Source organism: Gorilla gorilla, chromosome 15 (genome assembly GCF_029281585.2).
Source record: "Gorilla gorilla gorilla isolate KB3781 chromosome 15, NHGRI_mGorGor1-v2.1_pri, whole genome shotgun sequence".
Lineage (NCBI taxonomy): Eukaryota > Metazoa > Chordata > Mammalia > Primates > Hominidae > Gorilla > Gorilla gorilla.
The window spans coordinates 92,700,265-92,725,104 of NC_073239.2; the positions used below are offsets into that span (position 1 = coordinate 92,700,265).

Below are 24,840 nucleotides of genomic sequence, written 5' to 3' on the forward strand. Positions count from 1 at the left end.
ATTTCACTTAGCATAATATCCTCAGGGTTTATCTATGTTATAATGTGCCAGAATTTCCTTCCTTTTACAGGCTGAATAATATAAAATATTTCATTAAACATATATATATGTATGTGTATATATCTAGATATATATGTGTGTGTATGGGAGTGTGTGTGTGTATATATGTATACACACCCATACACACACACTACATTTTGTTTACTCATTCATCTATTGATAGACACTTGGTTTACTTCTGCTTTTTGGCTATTGTGAATAAACTGCTACAAACATGAGTGTACAAATATCTTTTCACCGCCCTGTTTTCAGTTCCTTTGGTATATGCCCAGAAGTTAAATTGCTGGATAGTATGTTAATTGTGTTTTTTTAAATTAATTATTCACTTTATTTTTCCTATATAAAAGCACTACATGGTAGCCAGAGTTGGGGCCTGCATCCTTTGCACAGAGGCTCTGGTGCAGGTCTTTACTAGATGGCCAGTGAATTCCCAATTGGGTGATTTTGGTAAACACAATCTTTCCGGAAGTAAGAGGTCAGATAGCTAAAGATCTTGGAGGTGGGGGCTGGGCGTAGTGGCTCACACCTGTAATCCCAGCACTTTGGGAGGCCAAGGTGGGTGGATCATGAGGTCAGGAGATCGAGACCATCCTGGCTAACACAGTGAAACCCTATCTCTACTAAAAATACAAAAAAAAAAAATTAGCTATGCGCGGTGGTGGACACCTGTAGTCCCAGCTACTCAGGAGGCTGAGGCAGGAGAATGACGTGAACCCCGGAGGCGGAGCTTGCAGTGAGCCAGGATCGTGCCACTGCACTCCATCCTGGGTGATGGAGCGAGACTCCGTCTCAAAAAAAAAAAAAAAAAAAAAAAAAAGATCTTGGAGGTGACATCAAAGGTAGTCTTGGCACAGTTACTCAGAGGGTAGTGCAACCCCTGGCTAAGGTGTAGCAGTCATGAGTACCAGGTATAAGCAGCAGCTTTTTGAGTGCAGGACCTAAGATGTTGACAGTGCCTTTGGGGGCGAGGGTGAGGCACATCAGCACAGAGCCGCAGCAGCCAGTCACTTGCAGTGCAGAGTGTGGAGCTTGCTGATCTTGTTCCATTGGATCCTTGCTGCATGGGGATGATGGAGAGCAGGGTGATAACCCCACAGATGCTACTGTCCGCCTCCTTGGAGCAATTATCCAGACTGATGTAGCCATTGTAGTCCCTTATGGTAACAAATGCCTTGAACCTGGTCCACTGGCCAGTGTGGGTCTGCTTTTGCCACAAGTATAGTCTTCAAAACCTCACCTGTGAGAGGGTGTCCCCAGAAATGTCAATGATCTCAGATTCCTTGATGGGCAGGGAGAAGAGAGAGATCTGCTCCAGGCACTTGATTTTCATGCTCTTGTCCAGGCAGCCCAGCATGCGGATGGTGACACACTCCTTGTACTTGGTCTTGCTTCTGTGAGCTCTGTGGTGTGGGCCCTGAGCACACCTGCAGTCTAGACCCTCCCATAGCGCTGGTGTCATCTGCCATTTGAGACTTTGTCTTGGAGAAGAAGAGTAATTCTATTTTTAAGTTTTCGAGGAACCATCATACTGTTTTCCATAGCTGCAGCACCACTTCACATTCCCACCAGCAGTGCACAAGGGTTCCAATTTTGCCACATCCTCAAAACTTATTTTCTGTCTTTTTGATAGTAGCCATCTGTATTAGTTTGTTCTCACGCTGCTATGGAGAAGTACCCGAGACTGGGTGATTTATAAAGAAAAAAGGTTTCATTGACTCACAGTTTCACATGGCTGGGGAGGCTTCAGGAAACTTATAATCATGACAGAAGGCACCTCTTCACAGGGCAGCAGGAGAGAGAATGAGTGCCAGCAGGGGAAATGCCAGATGCTTACAAAACCATCAGATCTCGTGAGAACTCACTATGACGCGAACAGCACGGGGGAAACCGTGCCCATTATTCAATTACCTCCCACCGGTCCCTCCCACAACACATGGGGATTATGGGGATTATAATTCAAGATGAGATCTGGGGAGGGGCACAACCAAATCATATCACCATCCTAACGGGTGTGATCTCACTGTAGTTTTGATATGCATTTCCCTAATGATTAGTAATGTTGAGCATGTTTTTGATGCTTATTGGCTGTTAGTGTATCTTCTTTGGAGAAATCTCTGTTTAAGTTTTTTGGCAATTTATTAATCAGGTTGTTTTTGTTATTGTTGAGCTTTAGGAGTTCTCTATATATCCTGGCTATTAAACCCTCAACAGATATATGATTTGTCAATATTTTCTCCCATTCCATTGAATACCCTTTTGCCCTGTTGACAATGTAACCCTTGATCCACAAAAGTTTTTAAGTTTGATGAAGTCTAATTTGTCTATTTTGTTGTTGTTGTTGCCTGTGCCTTTGGTGTCACATCCAAGAAATCATTGCCAGATCCAGTGTCATACAGCTTTTGCCACATGTGTTCTAAGAGTTATAATAGTTTTAGCTTTTATGCTTGTGTCTTTCAGACACAGTCATTTTTTATATATGTATACTTCAAGTTCTGGGATACATGTGCAGAACGTGCAGGTTTGTTATGTAGGTATACATGTGCCATGGTGGTTTGCTGCGCCTATCAACCTGTCATCTAGGTTTTAAGCCTTGCATGCATTAGGTATTACTCCTAATGCTCTCCCTCCCCTTGCCCCCCACCCCCTGACAGGCCCCGGTGTGTGATGTTCCCCTCCCTGTGTTCTCACTGTTCACCTCCCACTTAGGAGTGAGAACATGTGGTGTTTGGCTTTCTGTTCCTCAGACACAGTCATTTTTTCAGCATTCTGTTGGTTTATACAGGCCAGTCCTATTCAGTGTGGGAGGGAACTATGCAAGGATGTTAGGAATACTAGGAGGTATGGGGATCGTTGGGGGCCATCTCAAAGGCTGCTTCCCACAATAATTCAGAACTATAGTTTTAAAAGTTAAGGCATTCTATAAGGTTTATAATGAAAATGGGAATCCCTTGCCTTTTCTCTTCCCACTGCTACCAAACCTTAATTTCCATGCTCTAGAAATAATTGCTTTCAACTTTCTTGTAACTGCTTTTTCTGTTATTTACCTTCTGTGTTAATTCATTCTTGCATTGCTATAAAGAAATACCTGAGGCTGGGTAATTTATGAAGAAAAGAGGTTTTATTGGCTCACAGTTCTGTAGGCTATACAGGAAGTGTGGTGCCAGTATTTGCTTCTGGTAGGGGCCTCTGAAGCTTCCAATCATGGCAGAAGGTGAAGGGGAGCAGGTATGTCACATGGCAAGAGCAGGGGCAAGAAACGGGAGATCCCAGACTCTTAAAACAACCAGATTTCGTGTGAACGAACTGAGCAAGAGCTCACTCATCACCAAGGGGATGATGCTAAGCCATGCCTGAGGGATCCACCCCCATCATCCAATCAGCTCCCACCAGGCCCCACCACCAGCATTGGGAATCACATTTCAACATGAGATTTGGAGGGGACAAACAGCCAAACTATATCACCTTCATAGTTCTAAATCATGTTTATTCTGCCATTTTTGGATTTTAGGTTTAGATATTATCTATTAACTTTCTGTGAGAAAAAGATTTTGCACTCTTACTCTACACCCTTCACACCCACACAAACACACATACCCACAGCATTCTTTCCTTCCTTCCATCCTTGCAGTATACTTAGAGTACAGTTTTTGGTTAGATTCGTATTCACTGGTTTCATTACCATGACTGTGACTGGGAACTTTTGGGCCTCTTAGAGTCATTATTTCTTCTTTCCTATTTATTCCTTTCTTTGTCATCTGGTCTGACTTTCTGGGTGATTCCCTTGACAATTTTCCATATGATCTACTTCCCTAAGTCTGACTTAGTACATGTTGTGAAGTTAAGAAAGGTTCTAATTTTTAAATTTCTTCCAGTTCAGGACAGTTTACATGGGGCTGTAAATCGGGGGATTGGGAAGGGATCTATATATTTACTTTTTTTTATTTTCTATGGACTGAAATATCTATGTCCATACTTTAAAAAAATAGTTGTACAAGTGGTACACACATGTAGCCACATGTTACAGTAGTCTAAAAAATACACATATGGAAAGATTAGGTGGCAAATAAAATCTTCTCAGAGGTAGCTGTACTTAAAAGGTTGGTTTGTATATTTTTTCATGTATTTTTCTGTGATGTTTTTCTATCCTAATATGTCTCCGTGTTTTTCAGTCTGTTCATATAAACTGACTTAAATATTTTTAACCACCATGTCGTTTTTGAAAGTATGAATGTGCCATAATTTGTTTTTCCATCCTTCTATTAAGAAGCACTAAGCCGTATCCTGATGAGGCATCTGTAGGGAACTCCTTATACGTAGATCTTTGTGCATGTGTGTATTTCTGTAGGATAAACTCCTAGAAGTGGAATTGTTGGATCAAATGTCCACTTTGAATTTTTATAGATGCTGTCAAATTGGCATCTAAAAAGCCTATCCCAGTATATCCTCCAATCTGGAGTACAGAAACATGCCCTTTTTCCACACCCTTGCCAACATTACATACCATTGACCTTTCTGTCTATTCCTCTGGACTGTCGCTCTCCCACTTTTACTGATGATGAAATGAGGAGTGGACCCTATCTTCAGATATATTACTTCAAGGGTGTTTTGTTTGGGGCAGGAGTACAACTGAGAGGAGGCTGAGAAGCAGGAGGGTAAAGGGTTCTCCATGGGCTCTTTATTTTCTTAATGTTCCTTAAGACTAGAAGGAATCCCTGTGAGTCAAGTTCATCTTCCCTCCACGCTGCTTAGGTCTTTTCTCTCCTGGTTTTGTTTTTGATTGATTTTACCCAGGGAGCCTGATCCTCTCCCCTCCCTAAGTAATGAATAACCAGAAAAAGTTATAGAACCCAGCAAACTGAATGAAAAAAGCTTAAGGAAAATATTAAAAAGGAAGAAAAGTGTTTGATGTACTTTTAATATAAAATGTGGAAAAAGTAGAAAATGGGTGGGGGTTGGGGAAAGGAGGGAGGAAAGAGATTATTCACGGTAATGGGAACCAAATGTTGGCTAGGAAAGCTGCAGTATTCTCACACTCTTCCTGTAAACCCAGCGGCTTTTCAAAGTGATAATAATCAAGGGCTGACAGCACAGGACACGCCTTAACCCTTCCATACCTGGACACTTCCTTTGAGTCAGCCTCAAAGGTGGTGTCCACTTTGAAGAAGTCCTGGTATATTTCTGTGCCCTTTTTGCCTCCATAGCAAAAAGAAGAAAGGTGGAGGCAAGTTTCGAACAGCAAAGCACCTGCTTGCTCAAACTCCTTTCAGTATGCCCAAATTTCTTTTCTGTGGACAGAGAGCAGCCTGCCTGACCAGTCCAGGATATTTTCTCCCCTTGGTGTCCTGAGAGGAACTTGAAAGGAGTTGAGAACCTCCTTGTGACAGATAGGATTCTCTTTCCATCAGTAATAATCGCGTTTACTTGAAAACCCTCTAGTCTGAAGCCCTCCTAGATGCCAGTGTGGAAGTGCATGCACTTATTTGGAGGCTTAGACCTTTGTTTCTCTTGGAAGTCCACTCTTCCCACTGTGGAACTGAGATGTAAATATACTGTTCAGAGCTGAAGGGCTCCCTGACCTTATGACTTCCAGCTGGTCAAGAACAGTCATATGCCTCTTGGCCTAACCATTCATCCAAGGAGGGAGAAGGAAAGGGGGTTACTAAATGAAGTTCGTGGTTCAGCTGGATCTTCACATCCATCTAGATTTAAACTTTGTTGAGACACCTTTAAAAGTTCATCTTACACAAGAAGGAAATGAAATCCTATTTTTTGTTGTCAACTATTTCCCATTTCAGAGGAGCAGCCACCACATGTGGGGCAATGGTAGCAATAAGGCAGGTAGCACTGCAGAGCAGATGAGTGCTCAGATTCTGTAGTTAGCTATGCCTCAGTTGCCTCATCTGTAACATGAGGCAAGGTTAAAGTGAGATAAAGCACAGAAACATTGAGCGCAGTGCCTGGCACCTCCTCTTCTTTTTCTCATCATTGTCCTCATGTGGCATACAGCTAAAATGGAAGCATCTCCTTTGTTTGAAATGTTTTTAGAAGTCATCTTTGGGATGATTTTATAGTTTCTCATTTTATATTTATTTTATTTTATTTTATTTTGAGATGGAGCCTCGTTCTGTCACCCAGGCTGGAGTGCAGTGGCATGATCTCGGCTCACTGCAACCACACCTCCCAGGTTCAGGAGATTCTCCTGCCTCAGCCTCCTGAGTAGCTGGGTCTACCACTACTCCCGGCTAATTTTTGTATTTTTAGTAGAGATGGGGTTTCACCATATTGGCCAGGCCGGTCTCGAACTCCTGACCTCGTGTCCGCCCGCCTCAGCCTCCCAAAGTGCTGGGATTACAGACGTGAGCCACCTGGCCTGGCTCATTTTATATTTAAATCTGTGATCTAATCTGAGTTAATTTTTGTATGAGGTATGAGATTTTGGTTGAGGTTCATTCTTTGCCTATGTATGTTCAATTGCTCCAACTTCATTTGTTAATACACAAATGGTTTAGAAAGGTTATTGTTCCTCCATTGTATTGGTTTTGCAACTTTGTCAGAAATCAGTTGAGCATATTTGTGTGGATCTTTGGATGACTTTAGTATTTCTAAAACAAAGGTCTGTAGCAATAATTGTTAGAAAATCTTTAGCAGGGGCTATTTTAAGTTATGATTTTCTGTTTCTCATTATAATTGTGGAGACATCAAGACTTAGGTTCAAAAGCAGCTCTTTCCTTTATTCTGTATGTCCTTAGGCCTTAACCTAACCCTCAGTTTTCTCATGTGTAAGATGGGATAATACCTGTCTCAACAGGTTGCTATGAAGGCTAACAAAGCTAAGACATATAAAGAGCTCAGTTGGGAGTCTGGCATTTAGAAAGCCCTCACACTAATGATGGTAGTGGTGGTGAGACTTGGCTGTCCTCATTCTTGGTCACTCTAAGCCACACTCACTCATGCCCTTTCCATTACCCAAACCTTAATTTTTTTTAGCCTTTTCATTGCAGCTTCATCATAAGTGCATGAATGATTCCAGTTAAAGCTGTTGTGCAGTGCTTTGCCTAAATGGAAGTTTTGACCAGTAACATTTCTATTTCTGAATATGTGAGAGATCTGCATCTTACCAGCTTTCATTACAGCATCTCTCCACCCTCCACACTCCTGCCATTTAGCCACATTGGCTTTCCTGTTGTTCCCTGTTCTTTTACATAGTATTCCTAATGCCCGGAATGTCCTTTCCAGTTGGCAAGTTACTGGTCATCTTTCGAGATGCAGATAAAATGTCATTTCTACTTGGAAGGCTTCCTTGATTTTTCTCCATAGCCAGTTGTTCCCTTCTCTTGTTTTCTAAAGCTAGTGTCCTGTTCCCAGCACAGTGGCATACAGAGTTGGAGGAGTAGCAGGAGTTTTTTTTCTTAATTTAAAAAAGTGTACACCTATTTTTAAACTACATAAATATATCCATTATGTGTTGACATTAATACTAAATGATAAAGATGAATAGTATGATCACAATGTACTGGTCAAGACTGGAATGAGACATACCGAAGGACTCCCCGTGGCTGTAGAATGGCCCTAGGGGTGACTTTTTTCCTTCTTCTTTGCGCTTTTTAGTACTTACACATTTTGGTAGTCGGCATGTTTTTAATTTTTAAATTAATTTTTATATTGTTTGAAATGCCCTACAACTTGATATTAGTTCAGAAGTATTTCTCCCTTATTTTGAAATAAGAATCTGTGCTGTAAGTTGTGAAAGAGAGGAACAGGAGAAGGAAAAGGGAGCTTAACCACATTTACTGAGCGCCTGGTTTATGCCAGATCCTGTGCTTTGTATGATTTGTGCTGAACACAGGGTTGTAATGTGGGTATTGTTATCCTCGTGTGTAAATGATGAAATTGTCTTAGAGGTGATACCATTTGTCCATGGTCACACCTGAGGTAACTGATGGCCCAAGAATTTGAGTCCAGGTCTTTCTGATGTGAAAGCTCACGTTCTTTCCTCTACTTTAACTTTCCTAGTTTTAGAGGGAGGAAAATCAGTACCAGTCTTTACACAATGGCGTCCCAGACCAGCCTAGACCTGTTTTTTTGGTGATAGTGTACAAAGGACAGATGGAAATATTTCTGAAAAGAAACTATCACTGGTGGATTATAAGAATCTTTCTGTGAACAAAAATGAAAAAAAATTAGGGGCTGGTGCGATAGAGTTCAGCATTACAAATATCTTTACCCTAGTCTATGCATTTGTATAGTGTTTTACTTTTGTCAAATGCCAATTCCATAGAGAAGCTTTGAGTGTGGGCAGAAAACATCAATAGCCTGAAGAGGCTAACTATCAATATATGACTTGTATAATATTTACAATTTAGACTAAATTTTGTCTTGCTTTGTATGCTGACTCTCCTGAAAAGAACTTATTTTTTTAAATAGATATAAACCAACAGGTCAGGCAAGTAAGAATGGTTGTTTTAATTGGTGGGGAATTACATAAGGGAAATCTTGTGACTCTAGGGGATAGAAATTGTGGATTTTTTGGTCCTAGATGGATTTGTACAATGGCCTAATCACACAGGTGTTGGTCAATCAACACTTCTTGTAAATGTGATCTGTCATTTTAGCTATGGTTTAAAAAGCATATGGTTTAATAGTTACAGTATTTTAGAAGCGAACCATGATATCGTGATAGGATGTAAAGAATTAAAAGAGATACTGGCCGGGTGTGGTGGCTCATGCCTGTAATCCCAGCACTTTGGGAGGCCGAGGCGGGCAGATCACCTGAGATCGGGAGTTCGAGACCAGCCTGACCAACATGGAGAAACCCTGTCTCTACTAAAAATACAAAATCAGCCAGGCATGGTGGTGCATGCCCGTAATCCCAGCTACTAGGGAGGCTGAGGCAGGAGAATCACTTGAACCTGGGAGGCGGAGGTTGCGGTGAGCCGAGATTGCACCATTGCACTCCAGCCTGGGCAACAAGAGTGAAACTCCATCTCAGAAAAAAAAAAAAAGAATTACGGGAGATAATGAAAGAGTTCCCTGTTGGCCTTCAGGCCATTTATGGACTCGAAGTGTGAGGAATTAGTCCATAAGGCAGACATAGAGATGAATCATGCATTTCTTCCTTGGCAAGTGTAATGTCTGAATTTAGAGCTTTAGAGGCAAAGAATTACATTGGATTAAGTTCCTAAAATACAAGTTCTGTATTTCTTTTTTTTTGAGAGGGGGTCTTGCTCTGTCGCCCAGGCTGGAGTATAGTGGCACAATCTCAGCTCACTGCAACCTCTGCTTCCTGGGTTCAATTGATTCTCCTGCCTCAATCTCCCAAGTAGCTGGGATTACAGGTGCCCACCACCACACCTGGCTAATTTTTGCGTTTTTAGTAGAGATGGGATTTCACCATGTTGGCCAGTCTAGGCTCGAACTCCTGACCTCAGGTGATCCACCCACCTCGGCCTTCCAAAGTTCTGGGATTACAGGCGTGAGCCACCGCATCTGGCTGTATTTCTTTTTTTTTTTTATCACATTAATACCAAAGCTGATTAGCTTCTTTATACCAAGAGGGTCCAGTTTGCCATAGAGGAATATGGACTTTCTCTTGGTTTGTGAGAAATTTGGATTATGTCTCACTGAACCTCAAAAACTAGATCATAAATAAGAAATAATAGTAACAATAATAATTAAATGCTTTATGTACCTTAACTTATGTACCTTAATTCATTTAATAACTAATGTTTACTATGTACACAACTGTTCCGAAAGCTTTACATGTATTAACTGATTCAGTGCTCACAGCTACTCTATCAGGTAAGTACTGTTATCATCCCCATTTTACAGATGAAGAAACTAAGCACAGAGAAATGAAATCACTTGCCCAAGATAACACAGTTGATGAAAGGCAGTCAGGATCCAAGCCCAAGCAATATGGTGGCAGAATTCGTGCTCTTAACCACTCTGCCAGTGATTCTTTGTGTGTGTCACAATCACCTGACAGGCTTGTTAACACACAGATTGCTGGGCCCAACCACAGAGTTTCTAATTCCAGTAGGCCTGGAGTGAGGCTCCATTATTTTCATTTTTAACAAGTTTCAAAATGTGGCTGCTGCTGTTGCTGGTGGTCCGGTAAGAGAAAGGCTTAATTATAAGTATACATTTTCTTTTCTTCCCTTTGGTGCTGTTTTTTTTTTAATCTCTTGTGATTTCTCTGGTATTTTCCCCATTTTATAAAAATATCTTTATAAAGAAAGAAAAAGTACAGGTGGAGAAGGTTTAAAAAAAAGGTGGAGTTTTGGAGTTGTCTCCTATTTCCCTTGGCCAACTGAAGGAAGGGGGCAGAGGCAGGTTACTGGAGCCAGAAAAACTGTAGGCCTCACTGTTCCAAGTTGCCTGATATTTTGCTTCCTGGGGAAAAGAGAAGTGAAGGGAGCCTAACTGATGTGATGGGGCAGGAATTCTAAATTTGTGACACTTTGCAAGCTGTTTATGTGCACTAGGTTTGAACCCAGCTACAATTCAATGTAGAAGTTCTTGGAAATTGGCATGTCAGCTGCCCTAGACAATCTGCACATTAACTTCCACTCTAAAAACTTTTCCTGGCTTGCCTTTGCAGAGTGTGAAAGCTAGGTAATGGCGGTCCAGTTTTACAGTAAGGGCCAGCTGTGCTTATGTGTGCTGATGTTACTGTCACAAAGACTTTTCCCTTGATTTGATAAAAATCCTGCTGAGCCGGACTCAGTCTTCATTGTTGAATGAACTGGTGTCAGGGAGTTCTCCTTTGGCTTTCTTAAAGGTCATTCTTTGCTCACTTCTTTTTTAGTTCACAGCTACATTTTTTTAGGCTTCACGTGGTATGCTGGTTATGCCAAAATAAAGAACTGGATCAAAGACATTTCATGTTCATAAGGCTGAGGACCAATCTGTCTTTTCAGATCCAGACTCCTAATAGATAAAGGACCAGGGAGTCTCTATCTCCATAACCAGCTCACTGCTAGAATCCTAAGTTGCCTTCTACAACAGTGCTGTGAACTTAACCTTTTGAAAGGTTTGGTTTTTATATCCAGCTTTTTGTTCCATAAAGCTTGCTCCCAGGGTCTCTGCCAGATGTACTAAGAAATCCAGCTTTGTCCTTATTTCTTCCTCCTGGGGACCATTCCATTGATCATGGAGTGGTAGGGGTGTGGAAACAGCAGAAGTCTGGTTCACATTCTCTATCCATTGTCAGGTCCAGCTGGCTGGAATCTCATTGTACTTTTAAAGGACAGACATATCAGCTTCTAGCTTTTTGACATGATACCTCAATGTATTCTTCCCAAATTTATGTAATTGTCACACAGTTATTTAATAAAATCAAAGTAAAGTTAGCCAAAACATCTCCCTCCCCAGCATCTTCCCATCATCACTTCTGCTGCTTTTTCCTTTTCTGTATCTCTGCTTGTTGAGTGGCTAATCAGAAGTCTCTCCTCAAGAGCTTGTAATTCTGTTTTAAATTAGATATTTTATTTGGATCCTACCCATATTCTTAATCTTTTTCATTGAGTCAACCTTATTCTTTCTGTTGAATTTACTATATCCACAAAGAGCAGTTCTTATGATGGCTAATTTCTGATTTATGTTTCTGGTGCTTGTGATAGTGATTCAGTAGATGATTTAATGCACAAAGAAGGAGGTCGTATGCTGGGAAAAGAAGGAAGAGATAGAAATAAGTTAGATGCCGAATATATAAACTGGTAATTGAGATGTCAGTTTTAGGCCAAAATCTAATAGATTAGCAAACCAATGAGTTGGCAGTCCTTAGAGAAGTAGAAGGGAATCATTTAAGCCCAGCACTGATTCATGAAAAAAGTAAGTTATGCTAGACTAACTTCATTTCCCTTCAAGGTAGAATTACTTTGGTAAGAGAAGACCAGGGGACTACAAAGGAATTACTGTAACTAGGTTTCCCCAAGGCATAATGAAATCTTGTGAGCACAAAAGAGAAATGTGAATGTGGTAATACTGTCATTAAGAATATTTGGTGACTGGTCGGGTGTGGTGGCTCACACCTGTAATCCCAATACTGTGGGAGGCTGAAGCAGGTGGATTGCTTGAGCCAAGGAGTTCGAGGCCACCCTGGGCAACAGGTTTGAGACCATCCTGTCTCTGACAAAAATACAAAAAATTAGCTGGGCGTAGTAGTGTGCACCTGTAGTCCCAAGCTGCTTGGGAAGCTGAGGTGGGAGGATTGCTTGAGCCCAGGAGGCGGAGGTTGCAGTAAACCGAGATCATACTACTACACTCTAGTCTGAGTGACAGGGTCTCAAAAATTAAAAATAAAAAAAAAAATCTGGGGCCGGGCACGGTGGCTCATGCCTGTAATCCCAGCACTTTGGGAGGCCGAGGCGGGCGGATCACTTGAGGCCGGGAGTTCGAGACCAGCCTGACCAAAATGGAGAAACCCCGTCTCTACTAAAAATACAAAATTATCTGGGCATGGTGGCACATGCCTGTAATCCCAGCTACTAGGGAAGCTGAGGCAGGAGAATCGCTTGAACCTGGGAGGCAGAGGTTGCGGTGAGCCAAGATCACGCCATTGCACTCCAGCCTGGGCAACAAGAGTGAAACTCCGTCTCAAAAAAAAAAAAAAAAAAAAAAAAAATTGGTAACTAAATGTGCAGCTGTACCCAAACAATAAATCAAAGTTTGAGAATTAAGTTTCTGGGACTCTGTCATTGACTCATAGTTCCCAGTGTTTATCAATGAATTTATTCATTCATATTTATTTAGGTGCCTAGTATATGCTAGGCACTTAGGTAGGTAGAAGACCCGTGAATCCTGTTTTAAGATAACATGAAGTAGGAATTCCGTGGAATAATGAATACCTGGGATGACAGGCAGGATTCACCGTGATTTAAACGGGCTAGAATAATGAATCTAATTCATGGAATTTAATAGGGAAAAACATAAAGCCTTTCACATGAGTTCAAAAATTCAAGTGTAAAGAAGACTTTAAGGGTTTAGGTTGACTTTAAATATAATAGAATTTAACAATAGAAGGACAGGTGCAGTGGCTCACGCCTGTAATCCCAGCACTTTGGGAGGCTGCGGCGGGAGGATCCCTTGAGTCCAGGAGTTCAAGACCAGCCTGGGCAACATAGTGAGACCTCATCTCTACAAGAAATAAAAAATTAGCCAGGTGTGTTAGCACACACCTGTAGTCCTAGCTACTCAGGAGGCGGAGGTGGCGGAGGGATTGCTTGAGCCTGGGACTTAGAGGTTGCAGTGAGCCACGATTGTACCACTGTACTCAGCCTGAGTGACAGAGTGAGACCTTGTCTCAAAAAAAAAAAAAAAAGTTAATGGAATAAGAACTGCCAAAACCACATATTATCTTGTGGGAAAATGTTCATAACATTATCAGATGAAAAAGCAGGTTATAAAGCATAGAGTATGGACTCATTCTGTTTGTGCAAGGGAAATACACACAGAGGAAGAATATACGTCAACATGCTGACAAAATGTAGCAGACGTCTTTGGTTGTTGGATCACGGATGAATTTCTCTATGCCTTTTTGTCTCTCAGGTTTTAGGCATTGAGAATATAATACTTTGATTCTTAAAAAATTGCTTTGGTTTTGTTTCATTTTGAAGAGGTGAAAGGGTATATAGCCGCTGCTGGTAATTTAGCCTTGGGGGAGGGGAGGAAGATTTGGTAATCTTTCTCATTCGTCAGTGCTCACATCCAGTGCCTGAACCATTGCTTCTCTCTGGTAATCAGCATTATTAGTAAACCCCCACTTCCCCACAGGAGCCACTCTGCCCAGAATTAGAGCATTCTGCAGCGGGATTGGCGTGGAGCAGCAGGCTTCCACCGTAGGAAAGTCTCCTCCAGCAGGGGCCATCGTGCAGCCGCTCTCTCTGGCAGGTGAGACTGGCAAATGGACTTTACTCTCCTGCTCACACATCTGAGTGATTCTGGCATCTTTTTTTTGGATCCAATAGTTTGGTTGCCCTCATTTATCACCCAGGTGATCCCACAGAGACACAAAACTTGGTGTAAAGGCATTGTAAATACTGCTTTGAAGTAGTATACTTCTTCTTTCTCAGAAGCAGTGCTCGTTGTTTAGTACCCTTATTGGTTACCCCGTGCCCCGAAAGCTTGGGTTCACTTTCCATGGGAAGAATGTTAAAAATAGCTAATGTTTACTGAACATTTATTATGCATGCCATGTGCTAAACGCTGTACATAGATTATCACATGTAATTTTTAGACCAACGCTATGAGAGATGGGATTAATTTTTATTCTCATTTCACAGCTGAGGAAACCAAGGCACAGAGAGGTTAAACATGTTGCTTCTAGTGGTAGAGCTAGGATCTGAACCTTGCAGGCTTGCGCTCGATCTCAGCCTTAGTCACTGCATTGCTGCCTCCCCTTCTGCAGGTGGTCCTGTGCAGACCCGTGGTGTGGACCTAGAGTGCAAGGCCTCCTGAATTCTCACTATCTCAGTGCTTGCATTGGGTTTGATTCCTTCCCAGCACCCAAAATCTTTTATTTCTTTTTGTCTTCTTTCTTGGATTATTTCTTTAATCCTTTCCCAAGAGACTTTCATCCTCTCAAGTAAACAAATTATTTAGAAGTTTTTAAGTCCTTTCACCCTGTTCTCAAGCAAGGAGATCAGCTTGCACTTACAATTTCGTGTAGTTATGTGCTTTTGACCTAGCATCAAAAGTTCACATAGTTTTTCCAGATTATTTCTGAGCTTTTCATTATCTCTAACACCATCCCTATTATACTTTAACTCTTCCCATAGAAGAACCATTTCTGTATAACTCCATAGGTTCAAAACAGGAAAAGCAGAAGAGAGTATACTCTTATCTCAAGGTATAAACTCAAAGGCTAAAAAAAATTAATTTCTTTAGTATCATAATTTTTAGCGATCACTTAAAAATCTTGTTCTAACACATAAATTCTCTAAGAATCAAAGCACTTGTCACCATGAGTGTGAACTCTTGGCAGGTCCGTCTAACTCACTTAAATAATGTTAAGCACAGATTTCATTTGGCTAGCTATCAGTGTTCCCAGTCAGCAGTTACTGACAGTTATTAACAGTTATAGTTAATTTATAATTTACCTTTTACATTAAGATTTCTTAGTAGACTGTTTCAGTATGTATTAAGTTTATATCTAAGTGCAATTCAGCTTTTCTTTTTTACTAATGAGAGTAGTTATCAATCATTCATTGAACACATTTCATAAACAGATTTATTCTTTACAGAGCCTCCACTGTGCAATTTCAGTGCTAAATTTAACTATTATGACCCTTGACTCTCTTCTAACTACATTTGACTTTTATTATCAATATATCATCAAGCTTACTTTCAGAGCCAACCATTCTTTCTGCCTTTCATCCATAGGACTCATTTACACCAAGATTGTCACTGTCCTTGCATTTCTCACTTCTTCAGACCTTCATGCCAGTTTACTGGGTCATTCAGACTAACATGATTTTCATCACTAATGTTAACATATAAGCTAGCTCCCCTTGATTCTGCCTAACATCTCCTGGGCTTTAAACCCCTGTGTTAATACCACCTATTCCAGAGTCCTGCTATTCCTGACATTTTTTCACCTCCTCATTCTTCCTGTGGACTCGCCTGACAAGTCACTGCTCTAGGTCATGAGCTTTTAAAAAGCAGGAACTATGTGTTTTTCTTCTTGGTAGTCCATAAGCACCTAGGAACAGTGTCCAATAAATGTGGATTGAATTGCACTGAAATGAAATAACTGCTTAGGCGTGTATCTTTACATATGATCCCAGTATTGCAAAGTACAAGAGAGAAAAAGGTATTTTATAGCTAAAATCAGGAAATTGTAAAAACAGGAAATAATAACAAGAGTTTTAATGAAAGATAAGTGAAAATGCTGTAACTTTTTGTTTGCATGTTTGTCTGTTTAAAATTGAGGTATAATTACATAAACTAAAAAATCATCTATTTTGGCTGGACGCAGTGGCTTACGCCTGTAATCCCAGCACTTTGGGAGGCTGAGGCGGGCAGATCACTTGAGATCAGGAGTTCAAGACCAGCCTGACCAACACAGTGAAACCCCATCTCTACTAAAAATACAAAAATTAGCTGGGCGTGGTGGCGCACACTTGCAATCCCATCTGCTCAAGAGGCTGAGGCATGAGAACTGCTTGAACCCAGAGGCAGAGGTTGCAGTGAGCGGAGACCATGCTACTGCCCTCCAGTCTGGGTGGCAGAGCAAGACTCCGTCTCAAAAAAAAAAAGAGAGAAAATATATATGTATTTTAACTGTTCAATTTGATGAGTTTCAGCAATTTTATATATCTTTGTTAACCACCATGCAACACAACATACAGAACATTTCCATCACACTTCAAAATTCCCTTGTGTCTTTTTCCAGTCGATACTGCCCCTCCCCACTAGTAATCATTCTTCTGACTCCTCTCACTGTAGATTTGCTGTGCCTGTTCATGAATGGAATCATACAATATTTGTTCTTCTGTGTTTGGCTTCTTTCATTCAATACAGTGTTTTTGAGATTCATCTGTTTTGTTGCTTATATTAGCAGTTCATTCATTTTTATTGAGCAATGCTTCATTGTATGAATACACCACAATTTATTTCTGTAATGATAGGCATTAGGATTGGTTCCAGTTTTTGACTACTATGAATACAAATTCAATGAAAATTCTTATGCAACTTTTTTTAGCCACATTTTTATTTCTTTTGGGTCAATACCTAGAAGTAGAATTGTCCTGTTGTGTAAATATATGTTTAACTTTATAAGAAACTGACCAGTAGTTTTCTGAAACGATTGCATCATTTTACACCCCCGTCAGCAATGTATGAAAGTTCTAGTTGCTCTTCATGCTTACTAACATCTGATATTGTTCTCCATTTGATTTTAGTCATGTTAGTAGATGTAAGATGTTAGTTGCATTTCCCTGATGAGTACTGATGTTGAGAACTTTTCATTTGCTTGTTAGCCAGTCACATATTTTCTTTTGTAAATTGACTGTTCCAATCTTTTACATGTTCTTAAATCTCATTATTTTTATTATTTAAATCAACAGTTACCAATAGGGCATTTTTATATTTTATCAGTAGAAATCCTTTGTCACATATACATACCTATATTGCAGATATTTTTCCTTAAAGGCATGTCTTGCTTATTCATTTTCTTTTCCTTGGTGATGTCTTTTGATGAGCAGAAATGTCTTGATCATGGTAGTTTTATAGTAGTCTTGAAATCAGGTGATGTAAGTTCTCTTTTTCAAGATTGTTTTGACTAATATAAATTCTTTGATTTTTCCCTAATGTGGAAATGAACCTTTCCTGCCACCAGAGGTATGCTAGAAGGAAAAAAAAAAAAAAAAAAGAAAAAAAAAATCAACATGTCAGTTTCTTCAACAACAAAAACAAAGCCTGCTGGAATTTTTATTGTGATCGCTTTGAATCTGTAGATTGATTAGGGGGTAGTTTCCAGTTCTAGCTATGTCTTTATCTGATCAACCTAGTTGATAAAATATAAAATAACAACTATTTAAAGGCACTGGAGGGTGAACAAAAGCTGATTGATACTGGAGATGAATCAACATTTGAAAGAAGGGAATTGCCAGGGGTGAGTTTTCTGGGTTTTTGTTTGTTTGTTTTCTGTTGTTGCCTTTTCACTTAAGGGCAAGTCATAGTTTGCACCATACGGAGCAGATAAAACTTGCCCCAAAATCTGCAGTCTACCTGGCTTGGTGAACTGGAAGATGGAGTTCAGGACAACCACATCTGCTGTAGAGGGAGAGGGGAACTCTAGAAATGAGACATCTCCAGAAAAGGGGAGCCTAAATTCTATGTAGAAAGTTTTCCCAAGTCTCTGACTGACCCCTGACTAATGCATATGCAAGACATACTTCAAAGCATGCAGGTAACACAAAAAGAACTGATCTGAGCTGCAGCCCACGGAGGAGAAGAAAGAATTGCAATTTGAGTTTCTCCAGGTTAACCATCTACTTGAAACACATACACACACATTCTTTAGAGCGACATAATACAATCCAGTCTCTACAACATATCATTCACAATATCCAGGATACAATATGAAATTATTTAATGTAGGAAGAAATAGGAAAATACGACCTATCCTGAGAATAAAAGATAATCAATGAAGACCAATCCTTAGAAGGCCCAGATGATAGAATTAACAGACAAGGATTTTAAAGTGACTCTTATAACTGTGCACAAGGATGTAAAGGAAAATATGCTTTAATGAACGAAAAATACAAAATATTGACCAGGTGCAGTGGCTCATGCCTGTAATCCCAGCACTTTGGGAGGCCGAGGCGGGCTGATCACCTGAGGTCGGGAGTTCAAGACCAGCCTGGCCAACATGGCAAAATCCCATCTCTACTAAACATACAAAAATTAGCCGAGTGTGGTGGCACATGCCTGTAATCCCAGCTACTTGGGAGGCTGAGGCAGGAGAATTGCTTAAACCCAGGAGGCGGAAGTTGCAGTAAGACAAGATCATGCCACTGCGCTCCAGCCTCTGAGGTACAAGAGTGACACCCCATCTCAATAATAATATAATAATAAAGACAGATTTCCAAATGGAAATTGTGAAACTGAGAAAAACAATATCTGAAATACAGAATAGACATTCTAACAATATTGAGTCTTCCAGTGAGTCAACATGGTATATCTTTGTACTTATGTAGGTTTTGTTTAATATCTTTCATTAATGTTTTATAAATTCAGTGTAGTGACCTTATGTATTTTCTATTAGATTTATTCTTAGGTATTTGATGTATTCTCATGATATTATAAGTTGTATTGCTTTTTTTTTTTTTTTTTGAGACAGAGTCTCTCTCTGTTGCCCAGGCTGGAGTGCAGTGGCACGATCGCAGCTTACTGCAACCTCTGCCTCCCGGGTTCAAGTGATTCTCCTGCCTCAGAATCCCCAGTAGCTGGGACTACAGGCACCCGCCACCACTCCTGGCTAATTTTTGTATTTTTAGTAGAGACATGGTTTCAACATATTGGCCAGGCTGGTCTCAAACTCCTAACTTTGTGATCTGCCCACCTCCGCCTCCCAAGTGCTGGGATTACAGGCGTGAGTCACCACGCCCAGCCGAGTTGTATTGCTTTTTAAAATTTCATTTTCCAATTGTGTATTTCTAGAATATAAAAATATGATTTCATTTTGTTTATGGGCCATGATTACTGCAACTTTGCTACATTTATTTATTAGTTCTAGCAGTATCTCTGTAAAGTTTATAAGGTTTTCTATGTAAACAATCATCTGTCAATGAATAATATCTTTTTTTCTTGTCTTAAACTGGCTAGGTCATCCTTTACTGCTGTTGAATAGAAATGTTTTCTAGTTTACTAAGAGTGTCTGTCGGGAAATGGGTGTTGAATTTTGTCAAATGCATTTCATGTCTAACGGTATTAATATATGACTTTTCTTCATTCTCTTAATGTGGTGAATTATATGATTGACTTTTTTTCTAATGTTACCCTTGCATTCCTATGGTAAATGCCACTTGGCCATGATACATTATCCTAGTGTATTTGATTGGTTGGTTGATTAGATAGATAGATAGATAGATAGATAGATAGATAGATAGATAGATTTTATTAGCTAATATTGTGTTAAAGTTTTTTTATGTATCTGTGTTCATCAGGCATATTGGTCTGAAAAGACCAAAAGAAAGTAATTTTTTTTTTGTACTATCTTTGTCAGATTTCTGTATTAGAGATATGCTAATCTCATGAGTTGGGAAGTTTTTTTTTTCTCTGCTCTTTTTTGGAAGAGTTTGTGAAAGGATGGGATTATTTCTTCTTCTTTGATAGAATTCTTTTTTTTTTTTTTTTTTTTTTTGGTGGGGAGGGGGAGGCAAGAGTCTCACTCTGTCGCCCAGGCTGGAGTACAGTGGCACAATCTCCGCTCACTGCAACCTCCGCCTCCCAGGTTCAAGCAATTCTCCTGCCTCAGCCTCCTGAGTAGCTGGGATTACAGGCACCAGCCACCACTCCTGGCTATTTTAATATTTTTAGTAGAGATGGGGTTTCAACATGTTGGCCAGACTGGTCTCGAACTCCTGAACTTAAGCGATCCGCCCACCTCGACCTCCCAAAGTGCTAGGATTACAGGAGTGAGCCACCACGCCTGGCATGGAATTCATTTTGTAATCATCCGGGCTTAGAATTTTCCTTCTATGTAAGAAAATATTAAGGTTTTTAAAAAGGTTTGATTACAAATTAAATTTTTAAAATATGTATTGCAGCAGGTCTGTGATTCTCAAAGTGCTGTTATTGGACCTGGGGGCTGCGGAGAGGTTGGGAGGAGGGGGGATCCTCAGGACCCTTTGAGGAAGCCAGTAGAGTCAAACATTTTCATAGTGATACTAAGACATTTCTACTTTTTTCACTGTGTTGACATTTGCACCGATGGTACAAAAACGATGGTGGGTTTTGTAAAACTGCTCGTGCCTTAGCACAGATCCAGGCAATGGCACCAAACTGTAGTAGAAGTCACTGTATTCTTGACCACCATAGCATTTTCACTTGAAAGAAATGCCAGTGCTACTTAAGAGTATCCTTCATAAGCAGTAATATTTTCTTAAACTCAATCCTGGAGTGTATATCTTTTTAATATTCTGTCTGACAAAATGAGATGTACACATAAAGCAATTCGGCTGCTTAGTATGTAATAGTTGTCTCAAGGAAAGGCATTTGTGACCCTGAACTTGAAAGAGCATCTATCTGATAGACAAAGTAGGGTTATTTGGATTTGGATATTTGGCAGTTGTTTCCTCAAAAGTAAACAGTGAGCCTATCACTTCAAAGAATACAACTGATAGTATTTGTTGTCAATGATAAAATTACAGCTTTTCAGGAAAAGTTTGACTTTTGGAAAACTCATATCCACCACTGTGAGTTTGACATCTTCCTAATACTTGAAGATTTAAATATCTGTACATTTCACAAAGTGCCATTGAAGTGAATAGACTTTCTTGTAAAGAAATAATTTCTCCCCAGAAAGCACCTCCTTCATGGCCTTATAGTGTTTCTCATCAGAAGCACCACTGGCATTTTAAGCAGCACACATTTTCTTAATACAAGACTATTCCTTTCATTTCTGGATATTTAACACCTCGATCTCCGCCAATTAAATGTCAGTGACACCTCCACCCCCATCATTATGACAATTGAAAGCACACTCACAGTTGCAAGCACCATCAAAAAGAGCAGGGGCATCCTTGTACATGGTAGCTTGTGTTTGGCTGGACTTGGGTGGAGGAGGCTGGGAAAATGGACCGTGGAATCACCCTCTATACAAGTGTCACAGTCCTCTGCATATCTTTATGGAGAGTGCAACTTCCATTGAGATTTTGCTTTACATTTTTCAGATTCCCTCCAAGTTCCCTAAAAACAGTATCCATTTGATGGAACAGATATTAAACCAGAGGAAAAGTATAGCTCTTCAATGTTTATTGGCTGGAGGTTGCAGGTATGCTGCAGGAAGGGAAGTTGTAGAGAAAAACATTTCATCCTGCAGTGCCACAGTACAATACAGAAAGTAAGATAAAGTTCTAAATGGGTAGGCTAATAAGAGAATGTAGTATTTAGAAAAATTTGCAATATTGTTGCCTATTTGCTACATATGTAAAGGGGAAATACAGCCTAATTCACTTTGAATCAGATGTTAAGCACAGAATCTTCCCACAGCTAATTCTCTTGGCTCTGTGTACTCTGTTGTAGAAGTAAAGTAAATCAATTGGAAGATATTTACAGGGCCTGTGTACAATATTATGTTTTAGCATTGAGCAAGGAAAAACACTAAATTTTGGAGAGAATGATTGAACCTCAAAATTTTTGGTAGGAGTAGAAAACATTATTAGAAAAATAGAATTCATTGAGGTTCAAGAATGGGATGGAATTTTGCATTGAAATAGAAAGTATGAGATGCCTAGAAAGGAATATTTAGATATATAAACTTGGGCACCAGAAATCAAGGAAAGGCCAAGTTATGGTACACCTGGCCTCCGCTGTGTCGATCATTATAGAATTAGCATACTGCAAACCCCAAGGCTTGTGCTTTAAGTGTGAGATACCATGGGCTGAGTAACACCCACTGTAACTCAAAGCAAGCAAGTTTCTAGTGGCACTTATTACATTACACAGCTGAGCATTTCTGCCTGCACCCAGTGTTGCACTGTAAAAATGCCTGCCTCGTTGCTAAAAGCCTCTACTTGCTTGAGAAACTTCCTTTTGTGATTTGTAGACTGGGCTTATGTTACTGAGGAGATTAAAAACAGATTTCATTATAAAAGTTTATGATGTTCCAGTCCGTTCAATATGTGTGCAGTTGGAGGAACACATCCTTTCTTATCCATAATTCCTTATTTGATCTTCTCTTGCCCACTGTCCTACCCTTTATATATCCACAGACCCCCCACCTCATATTCACACACCTGCAAACCTGTCCATGATCATCCCCACATAAAGGGGCCTGGTTTGGTTTCAGACTTTGATTTCTGATACACAAGAAGGCATTAAAGTGAATGTCTCCTGGGGATATTTGTTATTAAAACAGCTTTTAGCAAATGAACCAATCTAGCCAGTGAGATGAATTCTGATGTAAGCTTCATAATTATATAAATACTGTAAAATCTAATCACTGAGTCTAGATTGCTTTCTGTAGCTAGAAACTTCTGTAACCAGCAAAGCAGGAACGAAAGCAGAACCACTGTTGATGGGCTTTCTGAACTTTAGTCCAGTTGTAACTAATAGTTTCATTCTGGATTCAAAGCAGCACCTGCCCTAATTGGTGTGGAAATCTCAAGGTTAGCCAGCTAAAGCAGTTTCTTCTTTTTCACCTGTTTCTTTCCTTTATATTCATTTGTTCACTGGATCAGCCCACTCCTGCCTTGAACCTAGATACCTTTCTTGGTGGCTCCCCTTTTTGTTCACAGCTCACTCCGTTCCTTTAGCTGAGCCAGTAGCTATTGAGTAGTTTTGGGTGTTTTATCTTCAGTAAGCTTTTCTCTTCCCTCACTAATGAGAAAAGAGATAATAGGTTCCTCAGGCTCCTCCTTTCCTAACGATGTCATCCTGTTTTACTGTCACTCAGCACCCTGCTTTGTGAATAATGTTAACATTTCACTAATGTATTGAAGTATTTATTTATATTTGATCAGTGCTCACCATATTTCTCCATACGTCTAGAAGTCTCTTGGGAAAGATCATGCCCTTTTAACTGTCTGATAACATGCACACTGAGGCACTTCAAGAAGGATCACTGAAGATCAAATGTCGCACTCAGAAAACTTAATAGATAAGCTCTGAGCTTTTTGGTGTGTTCTCCAAGAAGATTAGCAGATGGTATACAATTGAGCAACTGAACTGTGGGAGCGAAACTGTGGGAGGAGATGAGTAAGGGATGTGACATATCAGAGGTGAGATTATGGGATAGAAAGCCAAAAGAATACAGTTCACGGACTTACCCTTAACGAGAGATTTGGAAATCTCTCTAAGAGAGTTGGGAAACCAAAGCAGAGGCCCAAAAAGACCAGGTTGTGAGGGAGGGCACAGGCAACAGAGGAGCATGGACTTCTGAGCTTGGCGAACATTTCACTTTGCTCCCTCCTTCAGTGCTCTGTTGAGTCATCAGGACCCAGGCTATAAATAACCCTATGTGGCTTTTAGGTGAGGACTCTGGAAGGTCTGTGTAGCCTCACTTCAGGGTTGCTACACCTCTGTCATTGAAATGACTTTAATGACAAAGGAAAGAAGAACACTGATTTAAATCACTATGAATACTTCTCTCAATTTAGGCAGCCTTTCATTTTTCTAAGCCCCCTTAACCAGGGTTTGGAGCAAGGTTGTTCATTATGAAAGTCTTATGTTTCTTCTATGTACAATTTTCCTGTCACTGTACCTAAAAAGGAAAAGAAATGCAGTGTAATTAAAGATGGTCCCAAGAAGAATAACCAAAAGTGTTAAGGAGATGGAAGGACTGACAAATAAGACTGTTCTCAAAAGAAATGAGACCTTTAGAAAATCATACTAAAATATATTTAGCATAAAATTTACCATTGTAACCATTTTAAAGTGTACAATTCAGTGGTATTTAGTACATTTATACTGTTTTGCAACTATTAGCCACCATCTGTCTCCAGAACTTTGTCATTAATGCCAAACTGAAGCTCTGTACTCACTGAAAAATGACTTCCTATTCCCTAATTCCATAGCCCTTGATAATCACCATTCTACTTTCTGTCTCTAAAATTTGCCTATTCCAGGTACCTCACATAAGTGGCATCATATAATATTTGTTCTTTCGTGACTGACTTATTTCACTTAGCATAATGTCTTCAAGGTTCTGTACATGTGCTGCAGCATATGTCAGAATTTCCTTTCTCTTTAAGCCTGAGTAATATTGTATGTAGATTCATCTGTTGATGGACATTTGGGTTGTTTTCACCTTTTGCCTATTTTGCACAATGCTGCTATGAACATTGGTGTACGGTTATTAGTTTTGATTTCAATTCTTTTCTGTATATATCTACAAGAAAAATTGCTGGATCATTTGGTTATTTTGTGTTTCACTTTTTGAGGAACCCCTAAAGTGTTTTCCAGAGTAACTGTACCATTTTACTTTCCCACCAGCATTGCACAAGGGTTCCGGTTTTTCCACATCCTCAGCGACCCTTGTTATCTTCAGGTATTTTGTTTTAATAATAGCCAGCCAAATGGGAATGAAGTAGTATAAATGGGGTCTTTTCTACT

The 24,840-nt window shown here is 40.0% G+C and overlaps 1 protein-coding gene across 49 annotated transcripts in view; it reads left to right on the plus strand.

Annotated features, from left to right (window-relative positions):
* The window catches only part of TTLL5 (tubulin tyrosine ligase like 5), a 291,747-nt gene that overhangs the window by 177,045 nt on the left and 89,862 nt on the right, over window positions 1-24,840 (plus strand). The gene's annotated exons all lie outside the window — the stretch shown is intronic.